This window comes from Portunus trituberculatus, chromosome 35 (assembly GCF_017591435.1).
Source record: "Portunus trituberculatus isolate SZX2019 chromosome 35, ASM1759143v1, whole genome shotgun sequence".
Lineage (NCBI taxonomy): Eukaryota > Metazoa > Arthropoda > Malacostraca > Decapoda > Portunidae > Portunus > Portunus trituberculatus.
The window spans coordinates 2,900,104-2,915,103 of record NC_059289.1 but is presented as its reverse complement, the minus strand read 5'-3'; the positions used below and the strand labels follow the sequence as shown (position 1 = coordinate 2,915,103).

Below are 15,000 nucleotides of genomic sequence, written 5' to 3'. Positions count from 1 at the left end.
CGTGGGTAGTGTTGAGCCGCGTCAAGGTGAGCAACTCCCTCCCTCCTCCTTCCCCCCTCACGCCCACAACGACTAATGAATGAAGTCCAGCGCGGGGCGGGGGCGGGGGTGTCTTATGAATGAAAGGACAGGTGAATCAAATGAATAAAAACTTCATTCACTCTTTAAGGCAGTTTTGATCAGGACGGTTTTGTTTAGGGCAGGATAATGAGTGTTGTTGAAGGGACGTGTGTGTGTGTGTGTGTGTGTGTGTGTGTGTGTGTGTGTGTGTGTGTGTGTGTGTGTGTGTGTGTATGTGTGTGTGTGTGTGTAGTGGGAGAGAGTGAGTGGTGGATTGTGTTGTTGTTGTTGTTTTGTAGTGGTGATGGTGGTGGTGGTGCTGGTGAAGGTGCCTTTGTGTGTGTGTGTGTGTGTGTGTGTGTGTTTGGATAGTTGGTGGTGGGTGAGCTGTAGTTCAGAGTTCAAAATATGACATTTTTTATACATTTTGTTCCTCTTTAGTGTTCTTGTAGGTAGTTGTTGGTTCAGAATTAGCAGCAGCAGCAGTAGTAGTAGTAGTAGTAGTAGTAGTATTGGTGGTGGTGGTGGTGGTGATTGTTCTAATTTTTCTTTGCCATCTTCCTTTACTTCATCTTCACTTACTTCATCATCTTTTCTTTCTTAATTAAAACTGCTGATGCTGCATGGGCTGTCACTGTCATTATTATTGCTGTTGTTGTCGCTCTTGTAGTGTTGTTGCAGGTGTTGATGCTGGTAGTGTTGTTGTTGCAGGTAGTGGTGGTGGTGGTGGTGGTGGTGGTGAGTAAGGCGAGGGAGGGCGGGGCCACATTAGCCTTCCCTTGAGTCAACAGCGTGAGGTGAAATAAGATGCTGTTTTTTATGACTTCACATTTTTCCCTGCCAACTTGATGCTTGGTGGTGGAGGTGTTCTGATTTTTGTCTCCCAGCCTTTCATGACTCAGCACAGACGAGCGGGGAAAAAAACTTGTTTCTAAGAATATACGTGTCTGAGTGTGTGTGTGTGTGTGTGTGTGTGTGTGTGTGTCTCTCAGTGATCGGTAACTTAGCACATGAGAGATTTAAAAAGTGTCTTGAATATTATGCTTGTGTGTGTGTGTGTGTGTGTGTGTGTGTGTGTGTGTGTGTGTGTGTGTGTGTGTGTGTGTGTGTGTGTGTGTGTGTAAACCAGCCAGCCAGGTGGAGTCCTCACCCTTACCACGCATAAGGGAGTCGCGACCTCTTGATAAGCGACCTCACCCCTTTCCTCCCTCCCTCACCCCTCCACCTGGTCTCCTCTCTTTCTCCTCCATCTTTCTCCTCCACCTCCACTATGTCACCTGTGCTCTGTCCCCTACCCCACCTTTCCCTTCTTCCTCCCCTTATATCACAAGGGAGGTGTTGCTGGGGGAGTAAGATTCTTCCCCTTCTCCCCCCTTTTCCTCCACCTCCCTTTCCCTCCCATTCTTTTTTCTCTACCCTACGTCTACCTTTATATGCTTGTCCTATTCTTTCTCCACCTCTTCCTGTTTTAGTCTGTAGTACCCATCTGTTGTCTACACACACACACACACACACACACACACACACACACACACACACACACACACACACACACACACACACACACACACACGGTATAGCAGTGTTACCAAGTTTGATTGTGTTTATAATCCAAGGGAATGTCGTAATGGAGTTAAGTGTCTTTGTTTCCTTGGTACTGCTCGCTTTTAAAAGTCACAACGCAGTCGCTTATTTATTTATTCATTCTCTCTCTCTCTCTCTCTCTCTCTCTCTCTCTCTCTCTCTCTCTCTCTCTCTCTCTCTCTCTCTCTCTCGTCGCGTACGTTTCCTCCTCTTCCTCCGTCTCGCCCCTCCCCCCACGCTCCCGCATCCCCTCCCCGCCACAAGGAAGGACACTGCAAGCTGCGTAGGTGTGCAGGTCGACTTTTGGGCGCGTTCGCTTAGGATGTACAGCTGTGGTGGTGGTGGTGGTGGTGGTGGTGGTGGTGGTGGTGGTGGTGGTGGTGGTGGTGGTGTGATAGTTTAGTGACATATGCACCGATGTATTTGTGGCGTAATTTTGGCGCCCTGTGACATTTGAAAGGCCAGACAGAGAACCTTGCACACACACACACACACACACACACACACAGGACGGGCGGGCGTGGGTGGGTGTGTGTTTGTTTAGCTATCATTTTCGTGGCTGCATAGACGGTCCACCGTTTATCCCCTTGTTACTTCTCCCCTGTGGACTCCATACCCTGAAGGGCGACGAGGAGGAGTGGGAATGAGGGAGGGGCTGAGGAACGGTAAGGAGTGAGGGAGAGAGACGAGTCAGAGGGAGGAGTGAGGATGAGACAGTTTGGATGAGGGAGAAGAAAGGGAGTGAGGATGAGGGTGGAGGAAGGAGGAAAGGGGGCCAAGAGGGAAGGAGGGAAGGGGGGGAAGGGTACGCATGCCTTCACCACCTCGCCTCTGAACGTAATCATCGGGGTTCCCTTCTGGTTCCCTCGTGTGGCGGAGCAGAGGAACAGGATGCTGGGGGTTCAGGAAACGTTCGGAACTTGTGGATACCTTCACCCGGAATGCCCCACGTTCTTCACTTCTTCCTCTTCCATCAGCCTCCTTCCTTCCATCGTCATTCTTCTCGTCCTCCTCCTCTTCTCAGGGCCTTCAGGGTATTGTTAGGGTGCCCCATGCTGGTGATGTAAGACTCCTAGTGAGATGGAGTTGTATGTAATCGTGTGTGTGTGTGTGTGTGTGTGTGTGTGTGTGTGTGTGTGTGTGTGTACTATCAGCACAGCTTTATTTTTAGACTAAACAGTTGTTGACTCACAATACACGCACACACACACACACACACACACACACACACACACACACACACACACACACACACACTTTCATTCATATCTACTTGGTGCAAGTGGCCGCCGCCTCGTCAAGAGTAAATAGGTTAGGGACAGGTGTGCGGGGACGCGGCCCAGAGTACAGGTTAATAAGGCAGGAAGGGATAGGTGGGAGAGGTTACGTGGGGGAGCGGCGGGGGGATCAGTCGAGCCCGTTGGAGGGAAGTGAGCAGAGCTGTGAAAGGAAGAAAGGATAACAGTTGTGCGGTGAGGAGGAAGGACGGGTGGAAGGGGTGAGGAGTGGAGGGGAGGGCGGTAAGTGGAGAAGCAAGGAGGGAGGCGGTTGTGGGCGCGTAAGCGGACGGTATTGTAGCGGTGGTGTTGGCGGCTGGTTGGCTGGCAGGCTGGAGGGAGAAGGCGCGGTTCACACAGTCAGTCAGGGCCCAGCACCCGCGCCGCTAACACGTTTCTCGGGTCCAGGTAGTGCCAGTGGCTGTCCGCCCAGTGCTCCCGCCGCCCGGCCACCAACCTGTTGCCCAGCCTGCCGCCCACGGCTCTGCTGTGTGCTCTTCATTCCTTGCTCGCCGCTGGGCAGTAGAGCACATGCAGACGCGGCTCCTCACGCACTTAGACCAGTTGTCACTGTCGAGGTAGTGACTTAGCTGGTACCTGCGTGAGGGTGGTGCTCTTCGCTGAGAGTCAGTGCGTGTTGAACTCGGTTCACGGAGGACAGTGAAAACACGTGGTGAGTCACGTCTTTTGAAAAAAAAAAAAAGATACATGAACACTTTCGTAACAGACGCGGTGGCCACGCCAATGGGACCACCGGCGTGTCTCCTCGAAGGCCCCGCCGGCCCTGCTGCGGCGTGTCCAGGTGTGGGCGCGCCCTGCCCACCTGGCCATCGTGCTGTATGTGTGATCGTGTCCCGCTTCTCGACAGTGTCAGATAAGTGACGAACGAACTGCATCACATCTTGGAGAGTCATGTCTTGTCATTCATTCTCTCCAGTGTAGGCTCGAGGGACGCTCGGCAGGCAAGCCGCTCACAGGCTCCTCACATGGCAGGTTGATTCCTTCACTGTGGTGTGGTTCTCATGTCACGGCAAGGTGTTAGCAAGGGCAGAGCTCGGCGTGGCTCGGCACGGCGTGGGGGAGGTGCACCCGTGTTTACTTGGCGCCGCACGCTCCCCGGCCACGTGCATCCCTTCCACCCGAAACTTGTGTCCGCTCTTCTCGTGATCTGCTGACTCTCCTTCCACGTCTGCCGCGGGACACCAGCTCCGTCAGTATCAGGGACCAGGTGGGCTGAACTCAGCACTCCTCATTCGCTTCTGACAGGAGATTAGAAACACACTTTTCGCAGCAAAACGTAACTTGCGCACTTTCTCAATCTCAGCAGCTGTTATGTCGCTTTTTTGAGGCTAGTGTGTGTGTGTGTGATACGTGCGCTCCTTGTGTGCTCTGTGTTCAGGGTGAGCTGGGGATTCCTAGAAGCGCTGAGAACTCACCTCCCGAGTGTCTGCTATGACCGAGGCGTGCGGGGAGGAAGGGAGGCAATAGAGGCTGGAGAGAGGGAGGAAGGGATGGAAGGAAAAGCAGGAGGGTGTGTCGAACTTTGCACCACGTTAACCAAATCATTGAGTGGTGTGTAGTGCGAGCAGTTGTTGGGATCTGTTCAATAAGTTGGGGGGTGAATCTGGGTGTGGTGGTAGCAGTGTCCCAGACAGCCAGTCCCCGTGTCCACCACTCACCCACCCACTCCCTCACAGTCACGGCAGCGGTGGTGGTGGTGGTGGGAGAGTCTCGTGTCAAGCAAGATTCTTCAATAGAGTTATAAAACCATTACTCGGAGCTTTTTTGTGTGTGTTCAATTCCTTAAGATATTTCTGCATCATGTCACGCTTTTGATCATTCGTGCTGGGCCTTTTGTTAATGATGTTCTGATCCTCTTTATCTTTGCATATTTTTTCCTGCGTTCTATTTTCGTTCCTTTACTCCTTTTACTCCTTTTCCTCCTTTTGCTCCTCCTCTTCTTCCTCCTCATCCTCATCCTCCTCACACACATACACACACAGCGGTTCATGTAGGAATTGTTGCAGTTAGGAGTCGGATCGTTCGCGCCTCGTCTTTCTCTATCATTCCTGTAAGGCTTATTGCAGTCACTTCCACTCCGCTGCATCTCGTGTGTCGCCGCTTGTTTGCTTTTCCTGAGGGTTTGATTTGTCGAGTGTAGCGGCTCTCCTGTGAATAGTTATAACAAACTTTAGCGTGTGTGTGTGTGTGTGTGTGTGTGTGTGTGTGTGTGTACATGCCATGACGTAAGTTCTCAGTTCGTTGGGGGAGTTTATTGTGTTATGTGACGAGAGAGAGAGAGAGAGAGAGAGAGAGAGAGAGAGAGAGAGAGAGAAGGCGGGGGGGGGGAGGATACATAACGTGAGGGTATGACGTTTGTTGCCAGGCTCTGATAACACCGGGCAAGGAAGGGAGAGGAGGAGGAGGAGGAGGAGAAGGGAGTGCGGATGAGTGAAATAAGTGGAATAAAGAAACGAGAAAGGGTTGGAGAAGAACTGAGGAAGAAGGGGACGGGAGAGAGAGAGAGAGATTATTATACTGAGGAAGGGGTCGAAATGGTCGTTGTGTAAACCCAGGAGGAGGAAGGAGACGAAGAAGAAGGGAAGAAAGAAAGAAAGAAAGGGAGGGAGAGAGAGAGAGAGAGGGATGGAGAAGGAGAGGGGGGTAGCTGCACGAGAGGAGAGGGAAGGAGGAAAGTAAGACAGGACGAGGAGGGAAGCACGTATCATATTTCTCAGATTTGGTGATAACTAATGGAAGAAGAGGAGAGGAAGAAGGAGGAGGTGTAGAGTTAACACATTCACTGCACTCATTCATTTATTTCTACTGTGTGACCTTGACCATCATTTCCCTTGACCTTATTTTGACCGTGACTTTACTGCTTCTCCTCCTCCTCCTCCTCCTCTCGATGACATCATGGTGGCTTGTGACATCATGATTCGTTTGACTTTTATGATAAGGTAAAAAGTTCAGTGGCTGATAAGAGAGAGAGAGAGAGAGAGAGAGCACATTAACTAAATACATAATCTGTTGCTGAGGTCATTTAGTTTCTCACCTTTAATCTTTCATGTCCTTTAACTGTCTCTGCCTTCCTTCCGTGGCATCATCATCACCACCACCACCACCACCACCACCACCACCACCACCACCACCAAACACAGGTGATGATGAACACGACAGGTATGGGAAGGTTTGGTAAACACGTGGGTTCTCGCTGCCTTATTGCATGTGTGGAAAGGTGTCTGGCCGCTCTGGGTATAGAGCTAAAAATACCACGAGAGAGAGAGAGAGAGAGAGAGAGAGAGAGAATGCGTTTAACTTTTTCTCTCCTTCGTGGCACACTTGACAGCCTGCCACACCTGCCTTGCTAATGAGACACACCACACATGTGTCACTAACATATGCAGGCAGGTGTAGAAGAACATGCCATCCATAGCCCCATCCCTTCTTTTTCCCTCCCTCCCATCTACACTGCTCAGGGAAAACAGAGAATAAATCACAGCAAGGGTTAAACTTGATCCTGTCGAGCGGTAAAGAAATACGGAGGAAGAAGGGAAGGGAGTTATGGAGTAGAGAGAGAGAGAGAGAGGGTGTGGGGGAGAAGGAAATCACCAAGAAACATCATTTCATAGGAACGCACCAACTATTCAGGCAGGGAAAGGTTGATGTTGGAGGAAGAGCAGGAGGAGGAGGCAGGTAGGAGCAGGTGTACGTAGTGGAGGTAGCAGGTGTGTGGTCCGGGTACTGTTCGCCCGCCAGGTTTGTTGTTGGCAGCCGACAAAAACAAGAGGGGGAAGGTTGGTCAGGTAATCTTTGGATGACTAACTTTTACCTTCCTCCTCTCATCTCCTCTTCTCCTCTCGTCTCTGCCTCCCTCCCTCCCTCCCCTTCTCTCTCTCTCTCTCTCTCTCTCTCTCTCTCTCTCTCGCTCTCTCTTTCTCGCCATACCATTCACAAATCTCTATTCTCGTTTGATATTTACCTTGTTGTTGTTGCTGCTTTATTATTGCTGTTTTTTTTAAGGGGGTGTCACTTGTTGCTATTGTTATTGTTGTTGTTGTTAGTCCGTAGCATCACAGGCAGGTTCAATAGTTCTCATGTCAGTCAGTCGTCACGTCACCTTCCGTCGAGTCACTTCCAAGGGGCGGGTCGTCATCGGGGCCCTCATTTATATTCGCACGTTGTCATCGTCATCTGTGTCGTTGTTGTCATCGTCAGTTTCTTCATCTTCAATTATCAATGAGTTCACTATGTTCCCGGGAGTTGGAGCATTGAACTGTGTGTGTGTGTGTGTAGAAGGAGCCTCCCACCTCCACACCACCTCCTGCGCCGCCCTCAGGCCAGTCCCCACCCACCAACCCAGCCACTCTCCTTGCCTCCCTGCCTCCCTCCCTCACTCCGCTCTGCACTGTCTGGTTACGTCACCCAGCTCGTCACCGTCTGCGCCTCCTCCTCCACCTCCTCCTCCTCCTCCTTGCACAATCCTTCCCTCCTCCGCCAAGCTGTCTCATGAGCCCCATACACTCAAGCGGAGGCAGACGCCCTTCACAGCAAACAGCCCCTCACAGCCCCACTCCCTCACGCCGCGGGACGCCTTTGGAGGGAAGGTACTGCTTTCCCAAGGTACATTTGGAGGTCGTGATCTGCGGGGTGGTGACCTCAGCCCTGTAGGTCACCCATAATGAGGGCGCGGGGGTCGAGAGAGGTGCAGTGAGGAGTGGCGGGCGGCGGGCATGGGGTGGCTAGGTCGAGCGCGCTAGACGGATCACCGTAAGAATCCTCATAAAAACAAGTACTAAAAAACTCCTTCTGTGGCCTGCACAGGTGCAAGGTGCTGACCTACCCTCCTCCTCCCAGCCGGTGCCCCTCCCCCCGCCATCCCTCCCTCCCGAATCTTGTTATTCTTGTTCTTCTGGCTACCTTTGCTGCGCGCTGCTGCTGGGTGTACCTCCGTGTCCAAGAGGGCTCGGGTGAAACTCGTGTGGCCCCTACTGACTCTCCTCCTCCTCCTCCTCCTCCTCCTCCTCCTCCCGTGGCTCTCTTGGCACACACATGCACACAAACACGAGCGCGCGCGCGTCTCTTGGAAGCGGCACCGTCACGGGGCGCTGGTGTGATTCGTGTTTTCCCCCCAGGCGGTCAGTGGCACAGGGAGGGCGATGGTGGCAGCTGCGTTGGGTGACCTTGTTAACTTAGCGGCGCTCAACACCGCCTCTTGTGTTCTGCTTAGGTCGGGTTTCATACATTAACATGCAGAGGCGGTGTGGAGGGGGTGGCGGTGGGCATGTGATGTGTGCGAGCGTGTGGAGACAACCAGCGGTCGTGTATCGGCAGCTGCAGGTGTTCTGTGTGTGTGTGTGTGTGTGTGTGTGTGTGTGTGTGTGTGCGTGTGTGCGTTGGGTGTGGTCAAATCTCAGACAGAAAGACAGTTGTAGTAGTAGATGGTTGACTCTCTCTCTCTCTCTCTCTCTCTCTCTCTCTCTCTCTCTCTCTCTCTCTCTCTCTCGTTCGTCTATCTTAGTCATCGCATGTCGTAACACACACACACACACACACACACACACACACACACACACACACACACACACACACACACACACACACACACACACACACACTCCGGGGACGCAATACATGTGTGTAGACGGAACAGCTTCGCACCGGCCAGATAACCGAGATAAAGATGAGGCAGAGTCCGGCCTTTATCTGACCTCCGGAACCGTTGATTCAAGAACACCTGGCACGTAATCACCTTCGTCAGATGCACAAAGCCCCAACACGGCCAATTACCTGACGGACACATTGACACCTCAGCTTCCTCCCCTCCCTACCCAGCCTAGCAGACCTCCCCGCGCCCCTCCTAGGCCCAGAAGAGGAAAAGCGAGCGAAGCAAAGCAACAAATCAGGCTAGCAGTGCACAGTGCAGGGCCAAGCGGGTGAGGAACGCTGCGGTCACTGAGAGAAGCAGATTCTTCACGAGCAGCTGATAAAAGTGTCGTTGGGGCGGTGAGGTTCAGAAAGGGGACATCAGCTACATGGGTTTGGATTGTGGGGTTATTAGTGGCAGCAGTAAGGGTTCTCTCTCACCGCCTCCACTATACCACACGGAAGATGGGATGAGGTGGAGGTGGAGGTGGAGTAGTAGCAGTAGTAGGAGGAGGAGGTCGGACCCTGATCAGTGGGCTATCATCACGAAGGAATGTGTCTTGAGGGCAACTGCTCCTGCTACTGTACCTCCTCCTCCTCCACCTCCTTGTCTCCTCTTCCTCCTCCTTCTCCTCCTTATCTCACTCCTCTTCTGTATCATGTCATTCTTCCACCTCCTGTGTAATCTCTACTGCTGCTATTACCGCTACTATGCTGTCTGTGTCACTCTCCAGCCTCAACACTTGCAAACATACTCTGACAGAGAGAGAGAGAGAGAGAGAGAGAGAGAGAGAGAGAGAGAGAGAGAGAGAAAGTTGTGCATATAAGTACGTATGTGTTAGTTGAAAAATACTGCTATGTTTACTTTCCAACACACACACACACACACACACACACACACACACACATGTATAGTAAGTGAGAGAGGAAACACTAGGTGAGGAATGTCCATACAGTTCCCGTCGCAAGTGCCAACATTCCAACACACACACACACACACACACACACACACACACACACACACACACACACACACACACACACACACACACACACACATCTCTCTCTCTCTCTCTCTCTCTCTCTCTCTCTCTCTCTCTCTCTCTCTCTCGCTGTGTGGCCTCTTGCACCCTCACCTTGCCGCCCCTCACCCCCCGTCACCTGGCCCCTCCCGCTCCCGCCCTGACCTCCTCGCCGCGCCCCTCACCTCCACCTGCAGGTCACACCCTCGCCCGTTGCACATCTTTTGTTTCTGAAGTCAATTATTGCATCTTGTATTTATTTTTAGCTGACTATTGTGAGGTAGGACTGGGACTGGGAGGGGGGAAGATGGAGGGGATGAACACGTGTCGTTGTTGTGACGCGTGGCAACCCTCCCCCCCCCATTGCTCTACCACTTCCCTCCCCATCCCCCTCCCCATCATCTCCCTTAGCCATCTCTCGCCACTACTACCACCACCACCACTACTTCTTCAGTTCCACCCAATGCGCTGCCGGCTGGTTCACGAGGTTTCAGTTGGTGTGTCATGGTGTGGTGTTTCATGTGTCACTCACGTATCGCAGATGTTCCATGGTGAGGACTCGCTGTCTGATTGTTATGGGGTCGTCTTGCGCTGTACTTTTAAACGTGGCTTCAATTTCATGAGATCGTCGTCTTTTTTTTAGTGATTTTAGTCAAGTTGATGTATTTTTTTTTTTTTCAGACCATATTTTCTTTTTATCGTGTAGTTATGTGATGGTACGAGACTTTCACCTCACTTCATTCACTGTACACACTTCATTCACTTCAATTTCCCCTTTTGTTTTTCCCCTCCCAGGACTCACCCAACGCGTCATTCCCTCTCTAGTCACTTCATCCTCGCGTCCTTCACCGCCATGTAGCAAATTATACGTCTAACTAAGTGATTTTCAAGTTACATCTGGGAGGACCAAGGCGGGGTAGGGCAGGGGAGCGGGAGAAGGGTGACCTCAGAATTCAGTGAGAGGGTGAGAGAGCAGCCAGAGAGAGAGAGAGAGAGAGAGAGAGAGAGAGAGAGAGAGAGAGAGAGAGAGAGAGAGAGAGAGAGAGAGGAAGGAAGACACAGACACGGACACAGACTCCCGGCTCCGAATCCCACGTGTTGGTGTGTTTAGCGATAATTTGGTAATATATCTGCTTCTGCTTATGTTAGGGAAAGGTCACGTCGATAGCAGGAAGACAGCGGCAGCAGCAGACATTGGTGACTGGTTGTTTTCTTTGATTTTTTTTATTTATTTTTTCATGTAAGACTGCCAAGAGAAACACAGCATAGACATGATGAAATAATTGGGGGCCTTTATTCAAGTTGTCAGTACCTTGAAAAAAAAGAAAGAAAAGAAAAAAGTTATCTTGCTTCTTCTCCCCATCCTTATCCACCTCCTCCTCTTCCCCATCCTCATCCTCATCCTCATCCTCATCCTTTTCCTCTTCCTCCTCCTCTTCCACCAACATTTTCTTCATAGGGACCCTCCTCTTCCTCCTCCTCCTCCTCCTCCCATTTCAGTTTCTCCAACGTTTGTTTCATTTGTTTCATGGGAAAAATTCTCCTCTTCCTCCACCTCCACCTCCACCCCCACCCCCACCCCCACCTCTTCCTACCAAGCAGCCTTGGAAAGGACCAATAAGTCTGGTGCTCTTTGGCTTTGCTTTGTATTCCTCCTCCTCCTCCTGCTCTTGCTCCTGCTCCTCCATCAACGTTTGTTTCCTAACCCCTTTCCTTTCACTCCCTCGTTCAATTTACGCCACGGGACAAGTAATGGACTGGTGTGAGGCGCGTGACCAAAAAGAATGAGGGAAGCTCTAAATATGACATGAGTAACAGCGGCAAGGGATGTAAGTGACGGGATATCAAAAAAGTGGAAATTCAGGAGCCAAATTGAGGGAAAATTTGCGATTGTGGAAGGAAGTGAAGAGGGAATTGGTTGTTGTTGTTGTTGTTATTATTATTTTTATTATTATTGTTGTTATTGTTATTGTTATTTTTATTATTTTAACAGCAACAACATCAACTACTACTACTACTACCAATACAGTTATAGTCCAGTAGTAGTAGTAATTGTTGTTGTTGTTGATGGTGGTGGTGGTGGTTTAGCAGAGTTGTAGTACCGTGAGTAACGATGGTGGTGGTGGTGGTGGTGGTGATGGTGGTGGTGCTTAAGATAAAGGTAAAAATAATTCTCCTCGAAAGTTAAAGTTGTAGTACGGAAGAGAGCGGCAAGAAGAGGAGGAAGAGGAGGAAGGAGAAGAAAAGGAAGAAGAGGAGGAGGAGGAAAGGCAGACAGACCTGTTTGAGAGACTGAGACGAAAAAAGAGTAAAAATAAAAATAGATAAATAAATAGATAAACAATAACAACGAAAAACAACACCTATGCATAGAGAAACGTAGCAGTGTGATATGGTGTACAAACGTGACTTAATGTAAATATGACCTCACTGACCTTACCACGTGACTTAGCAGCGGAAGACACGACGCCAACAGGTATCATAGAAGCCTTTACGTAAGCTGTCCCTCGGGTTATTGATTGTGCTCAGTTGTGATTCTCAGTAATGGAGGAGGAGGAGAAGGAGGAGAGGAGGTGTAGGTGTAGGTAGTGGTGGAGGGTGAGATGGCGCCAGTTTCCTCTTCCTCCTCTTCTCCTCGTCCTCTTACTCCTCCTCCTCATCGTCCACTACCGTCTTTCCCTTCTTCTTCTTCTCCTTCTTCTTCTCTTTCTCCTTTTCCTCCTCCTCCTCCTCCTCCTCCTCCTCCTCCTCCTCCTTCTCCTTCTCCTCCTTCTCCTTCTCCTTATTCCTTTGTATTCCTTTGTATTCCTCCTCCTCCTCGTTGGCGGGCAGTTTCACAATCGCATAAAGGATATATTCATGTTTGATAGTCATTTCTGCTCCGTTTATGTGTATAACTTGCGGCGAGGTGCAACTGGAGGGAGGGAGGGAGGGAGGGATGCAGCTGTGAGAATTAAGGAAAGAAGGAAGGAGAGAAAATTAAGAAAATAATTAGTGTATGAAGGTTACATGATCAGTGTGTGTGTGTGTGTGTGTGTGTGTGCGTGTGTTTGTGTGTGTGTGTTTCTTCAAAGGTGCCTTACAGTTTGCTGGTCTCCGTCACGTTCTTTAGAGTCACGAATGTCTCTCTCAGCAGGAAAGCGCGGTGTCACTTTTTTTGTTCTCAACTGAATAACCGGTTTCGAGAATCTTTATGCATTCATTGTTCAATTCAGCGAAAGTGGAGAAAGATTAAGCCCGCGCCTCGTGGAAAAGTAAGCATGATCAATGTGAAGTTTTATCTTTTTTTCTTATATACACATTCTACGTCACCGTTCCTGTCTAACTTTTCATTAACCATTTCGATATTAAGTGACGTGCCAGAAGCGCGTGTGTGTGCTGGTGAGGTGAACACGCATAGCCTCACTGGCGCCTGGCAGCAGGAAAAAACGTCACTATGAACTGAATTAGTGTATAAGTGCATACAAGATTCTAGATAGCTCCGTTCCTCCTCCTTTAGTGTAGCAGCAAAGGTACCGCAGCCACAGGATGCTGGAGAACGAAGTGTGAATGTGTCCACGAACTATCCACCGCCCCAAGGACATGTCAGTGAGGCTCTCCCTGGTCGACAGATGACGAACTTGGCACCTCAACCGGCACTTGTGACGCAGCCTCTTGGTGTTCCCTAGAGAGAGAGAGAAAAAAAAAAAGAAAGAGAGAGAGAGAGAGAGAGAGAGAGAGAAAGAGGGCGCGCGTCCCCAGTGTTACAGATTCCACACATATGGACCTCATCTGACGTAGTCCTGAAAGTGTGTTTGTGTGAAGGAGCCATTAGTGTTTCCGGAGTCGACCCGCCCCAGCAGTCCAGACAGAGAGTGAGACAACTCCGGTGCCGCCCGCCCACCAGTGCCTTCCAATCCCTCCCTGCTGTCTGCTCACCTCGCCAGGAGTTATCATTGCTCGTCGCTGCAAATTGCCTGGGAAAAAAATAGCAATACGTGACATACCGTGACCTGCGAAGCTCAAGTCGGTGCCAAACCTCCGCCACTCTTCCGCCTCCACCCGCCGCCGCAGTGCCCGCGTGCCATGTGGAGTGAGGTGGCCAGGGACCCTATGTGTGACGTCATGTTGTCCAGAGGTCATGGAGGTGGTCAGGGGAGGTTCACTCTTCAGAACCTCATCCTCGGGCACCAGTTCGCCTCCAAGTTGGTGAGTCCACAAGTGAGCAACCGCGCCGTTTTTTTCTTTCTTTATTTGCTTGAACAGTGGAGAGAGAGAGAGTGTGTGTGTGTGTGTGTGTGTGTCAGTCAGTGCCTACTGCCTGCCAATCTTATTTTTATAGTGTTACATCGCTTGCCGTCACGTAACTTCGCTTCAAGTTATCGTTGCTTGTCATTTCTCTCTTCCTTCTTTCCCTCCCTGTGTATGTGTGTGTGTGTGTATGTGTGTGTTTCACTGTTTGATCTGCTGCAGTCTCTGATGAGACAGCCAGACGTTACCCTACGGAACGAGCTCAGAGCTCATTATTTCCGATCTTCGGATAGGCCTGAGACCAGGCACACACCACACACCGGGACAACAAGGTCACAACTCCTCGATTTACATCCCGTACCTACTCACTGCTAGGTGAACAGGGGCTACACGTGAAAGGAGACACACCCAAATATCTCCACCCGGCCGGGGAATCGAATCCCTGTCCTCTGGCTTGTGAAGCCAGCGCTCTAACCATTGAGCTACCGGGTGTGTGTGTGTGTGTGAGTGAGTGTCCTTCCTCCAGCAAGTCCTTCAGAGTGTTTAAGCGTCTACAGGTAAGTGGCTGTGTGTTTACCTGTGACGCCAGAGGTCCCAGGTGTTCCGCAAAAGCTGACGTCAGGTACCCAGGTGAATCATCTCCGAATACAGATGTTTAAAGTGCGCTGTGTGCGTGTATGTGTGTGTGTGTGTGTGTGTGTGTGTGTGTGTGTGTGTGTGTGTGTGTGTGTGTGTGTGTGTGTGTGTGTGTGTGTGAACGTGCGTGTTGGATTGACTTTTAAAGCATTTTGCCATATCCTCGTGACGTTTGCCATGTGTCTTGGCTTGCTTCGCTGTACCTTTCATTTGCATCGCTCCATTCCTCTCCTTTCACTCTGCCTTCTTCTTTTACACTGTCCCTCACGCTCCCTCCTCCTCCTCCTCCTCCTCCTCAATCCTTTCACCTTTCATAGCTTTCATTTCTCCTCAATGCTTCTATTCATTTACATTTTTTTTCTTTTTACATCAGTGACTTTTTATTTATATGGATTATGGTTCAGATACCTTTTCATGGTCAGCCTTTCATGGTCTTCTTCTCCTCCTCCTCCTCCTCCTCCTCCTCCTCCTCCTCCTCCTCCTCCTCCTCCTCATGGCCGTCGTTTCGCAATCAACCTGCTGACCTCGATGTATCCCCTCATAGA

General features: G+C 50.6%; 1 protein-coding gene across 3 annotated transcripts in view; it reads left to right on the top strand.

Annotated features, from left to right (window-relative positions):
- Positions 1-15,000, top strand: part of LOC123512918 (nuclear hormone receptor FTZ-F1 beta-like) — a 177,115-nt gene that overhangs the window by 138,664 nt on the left and 23,451 nt on the right. The gene's annotated exons all lie outside the window — the stretch shown is intronic.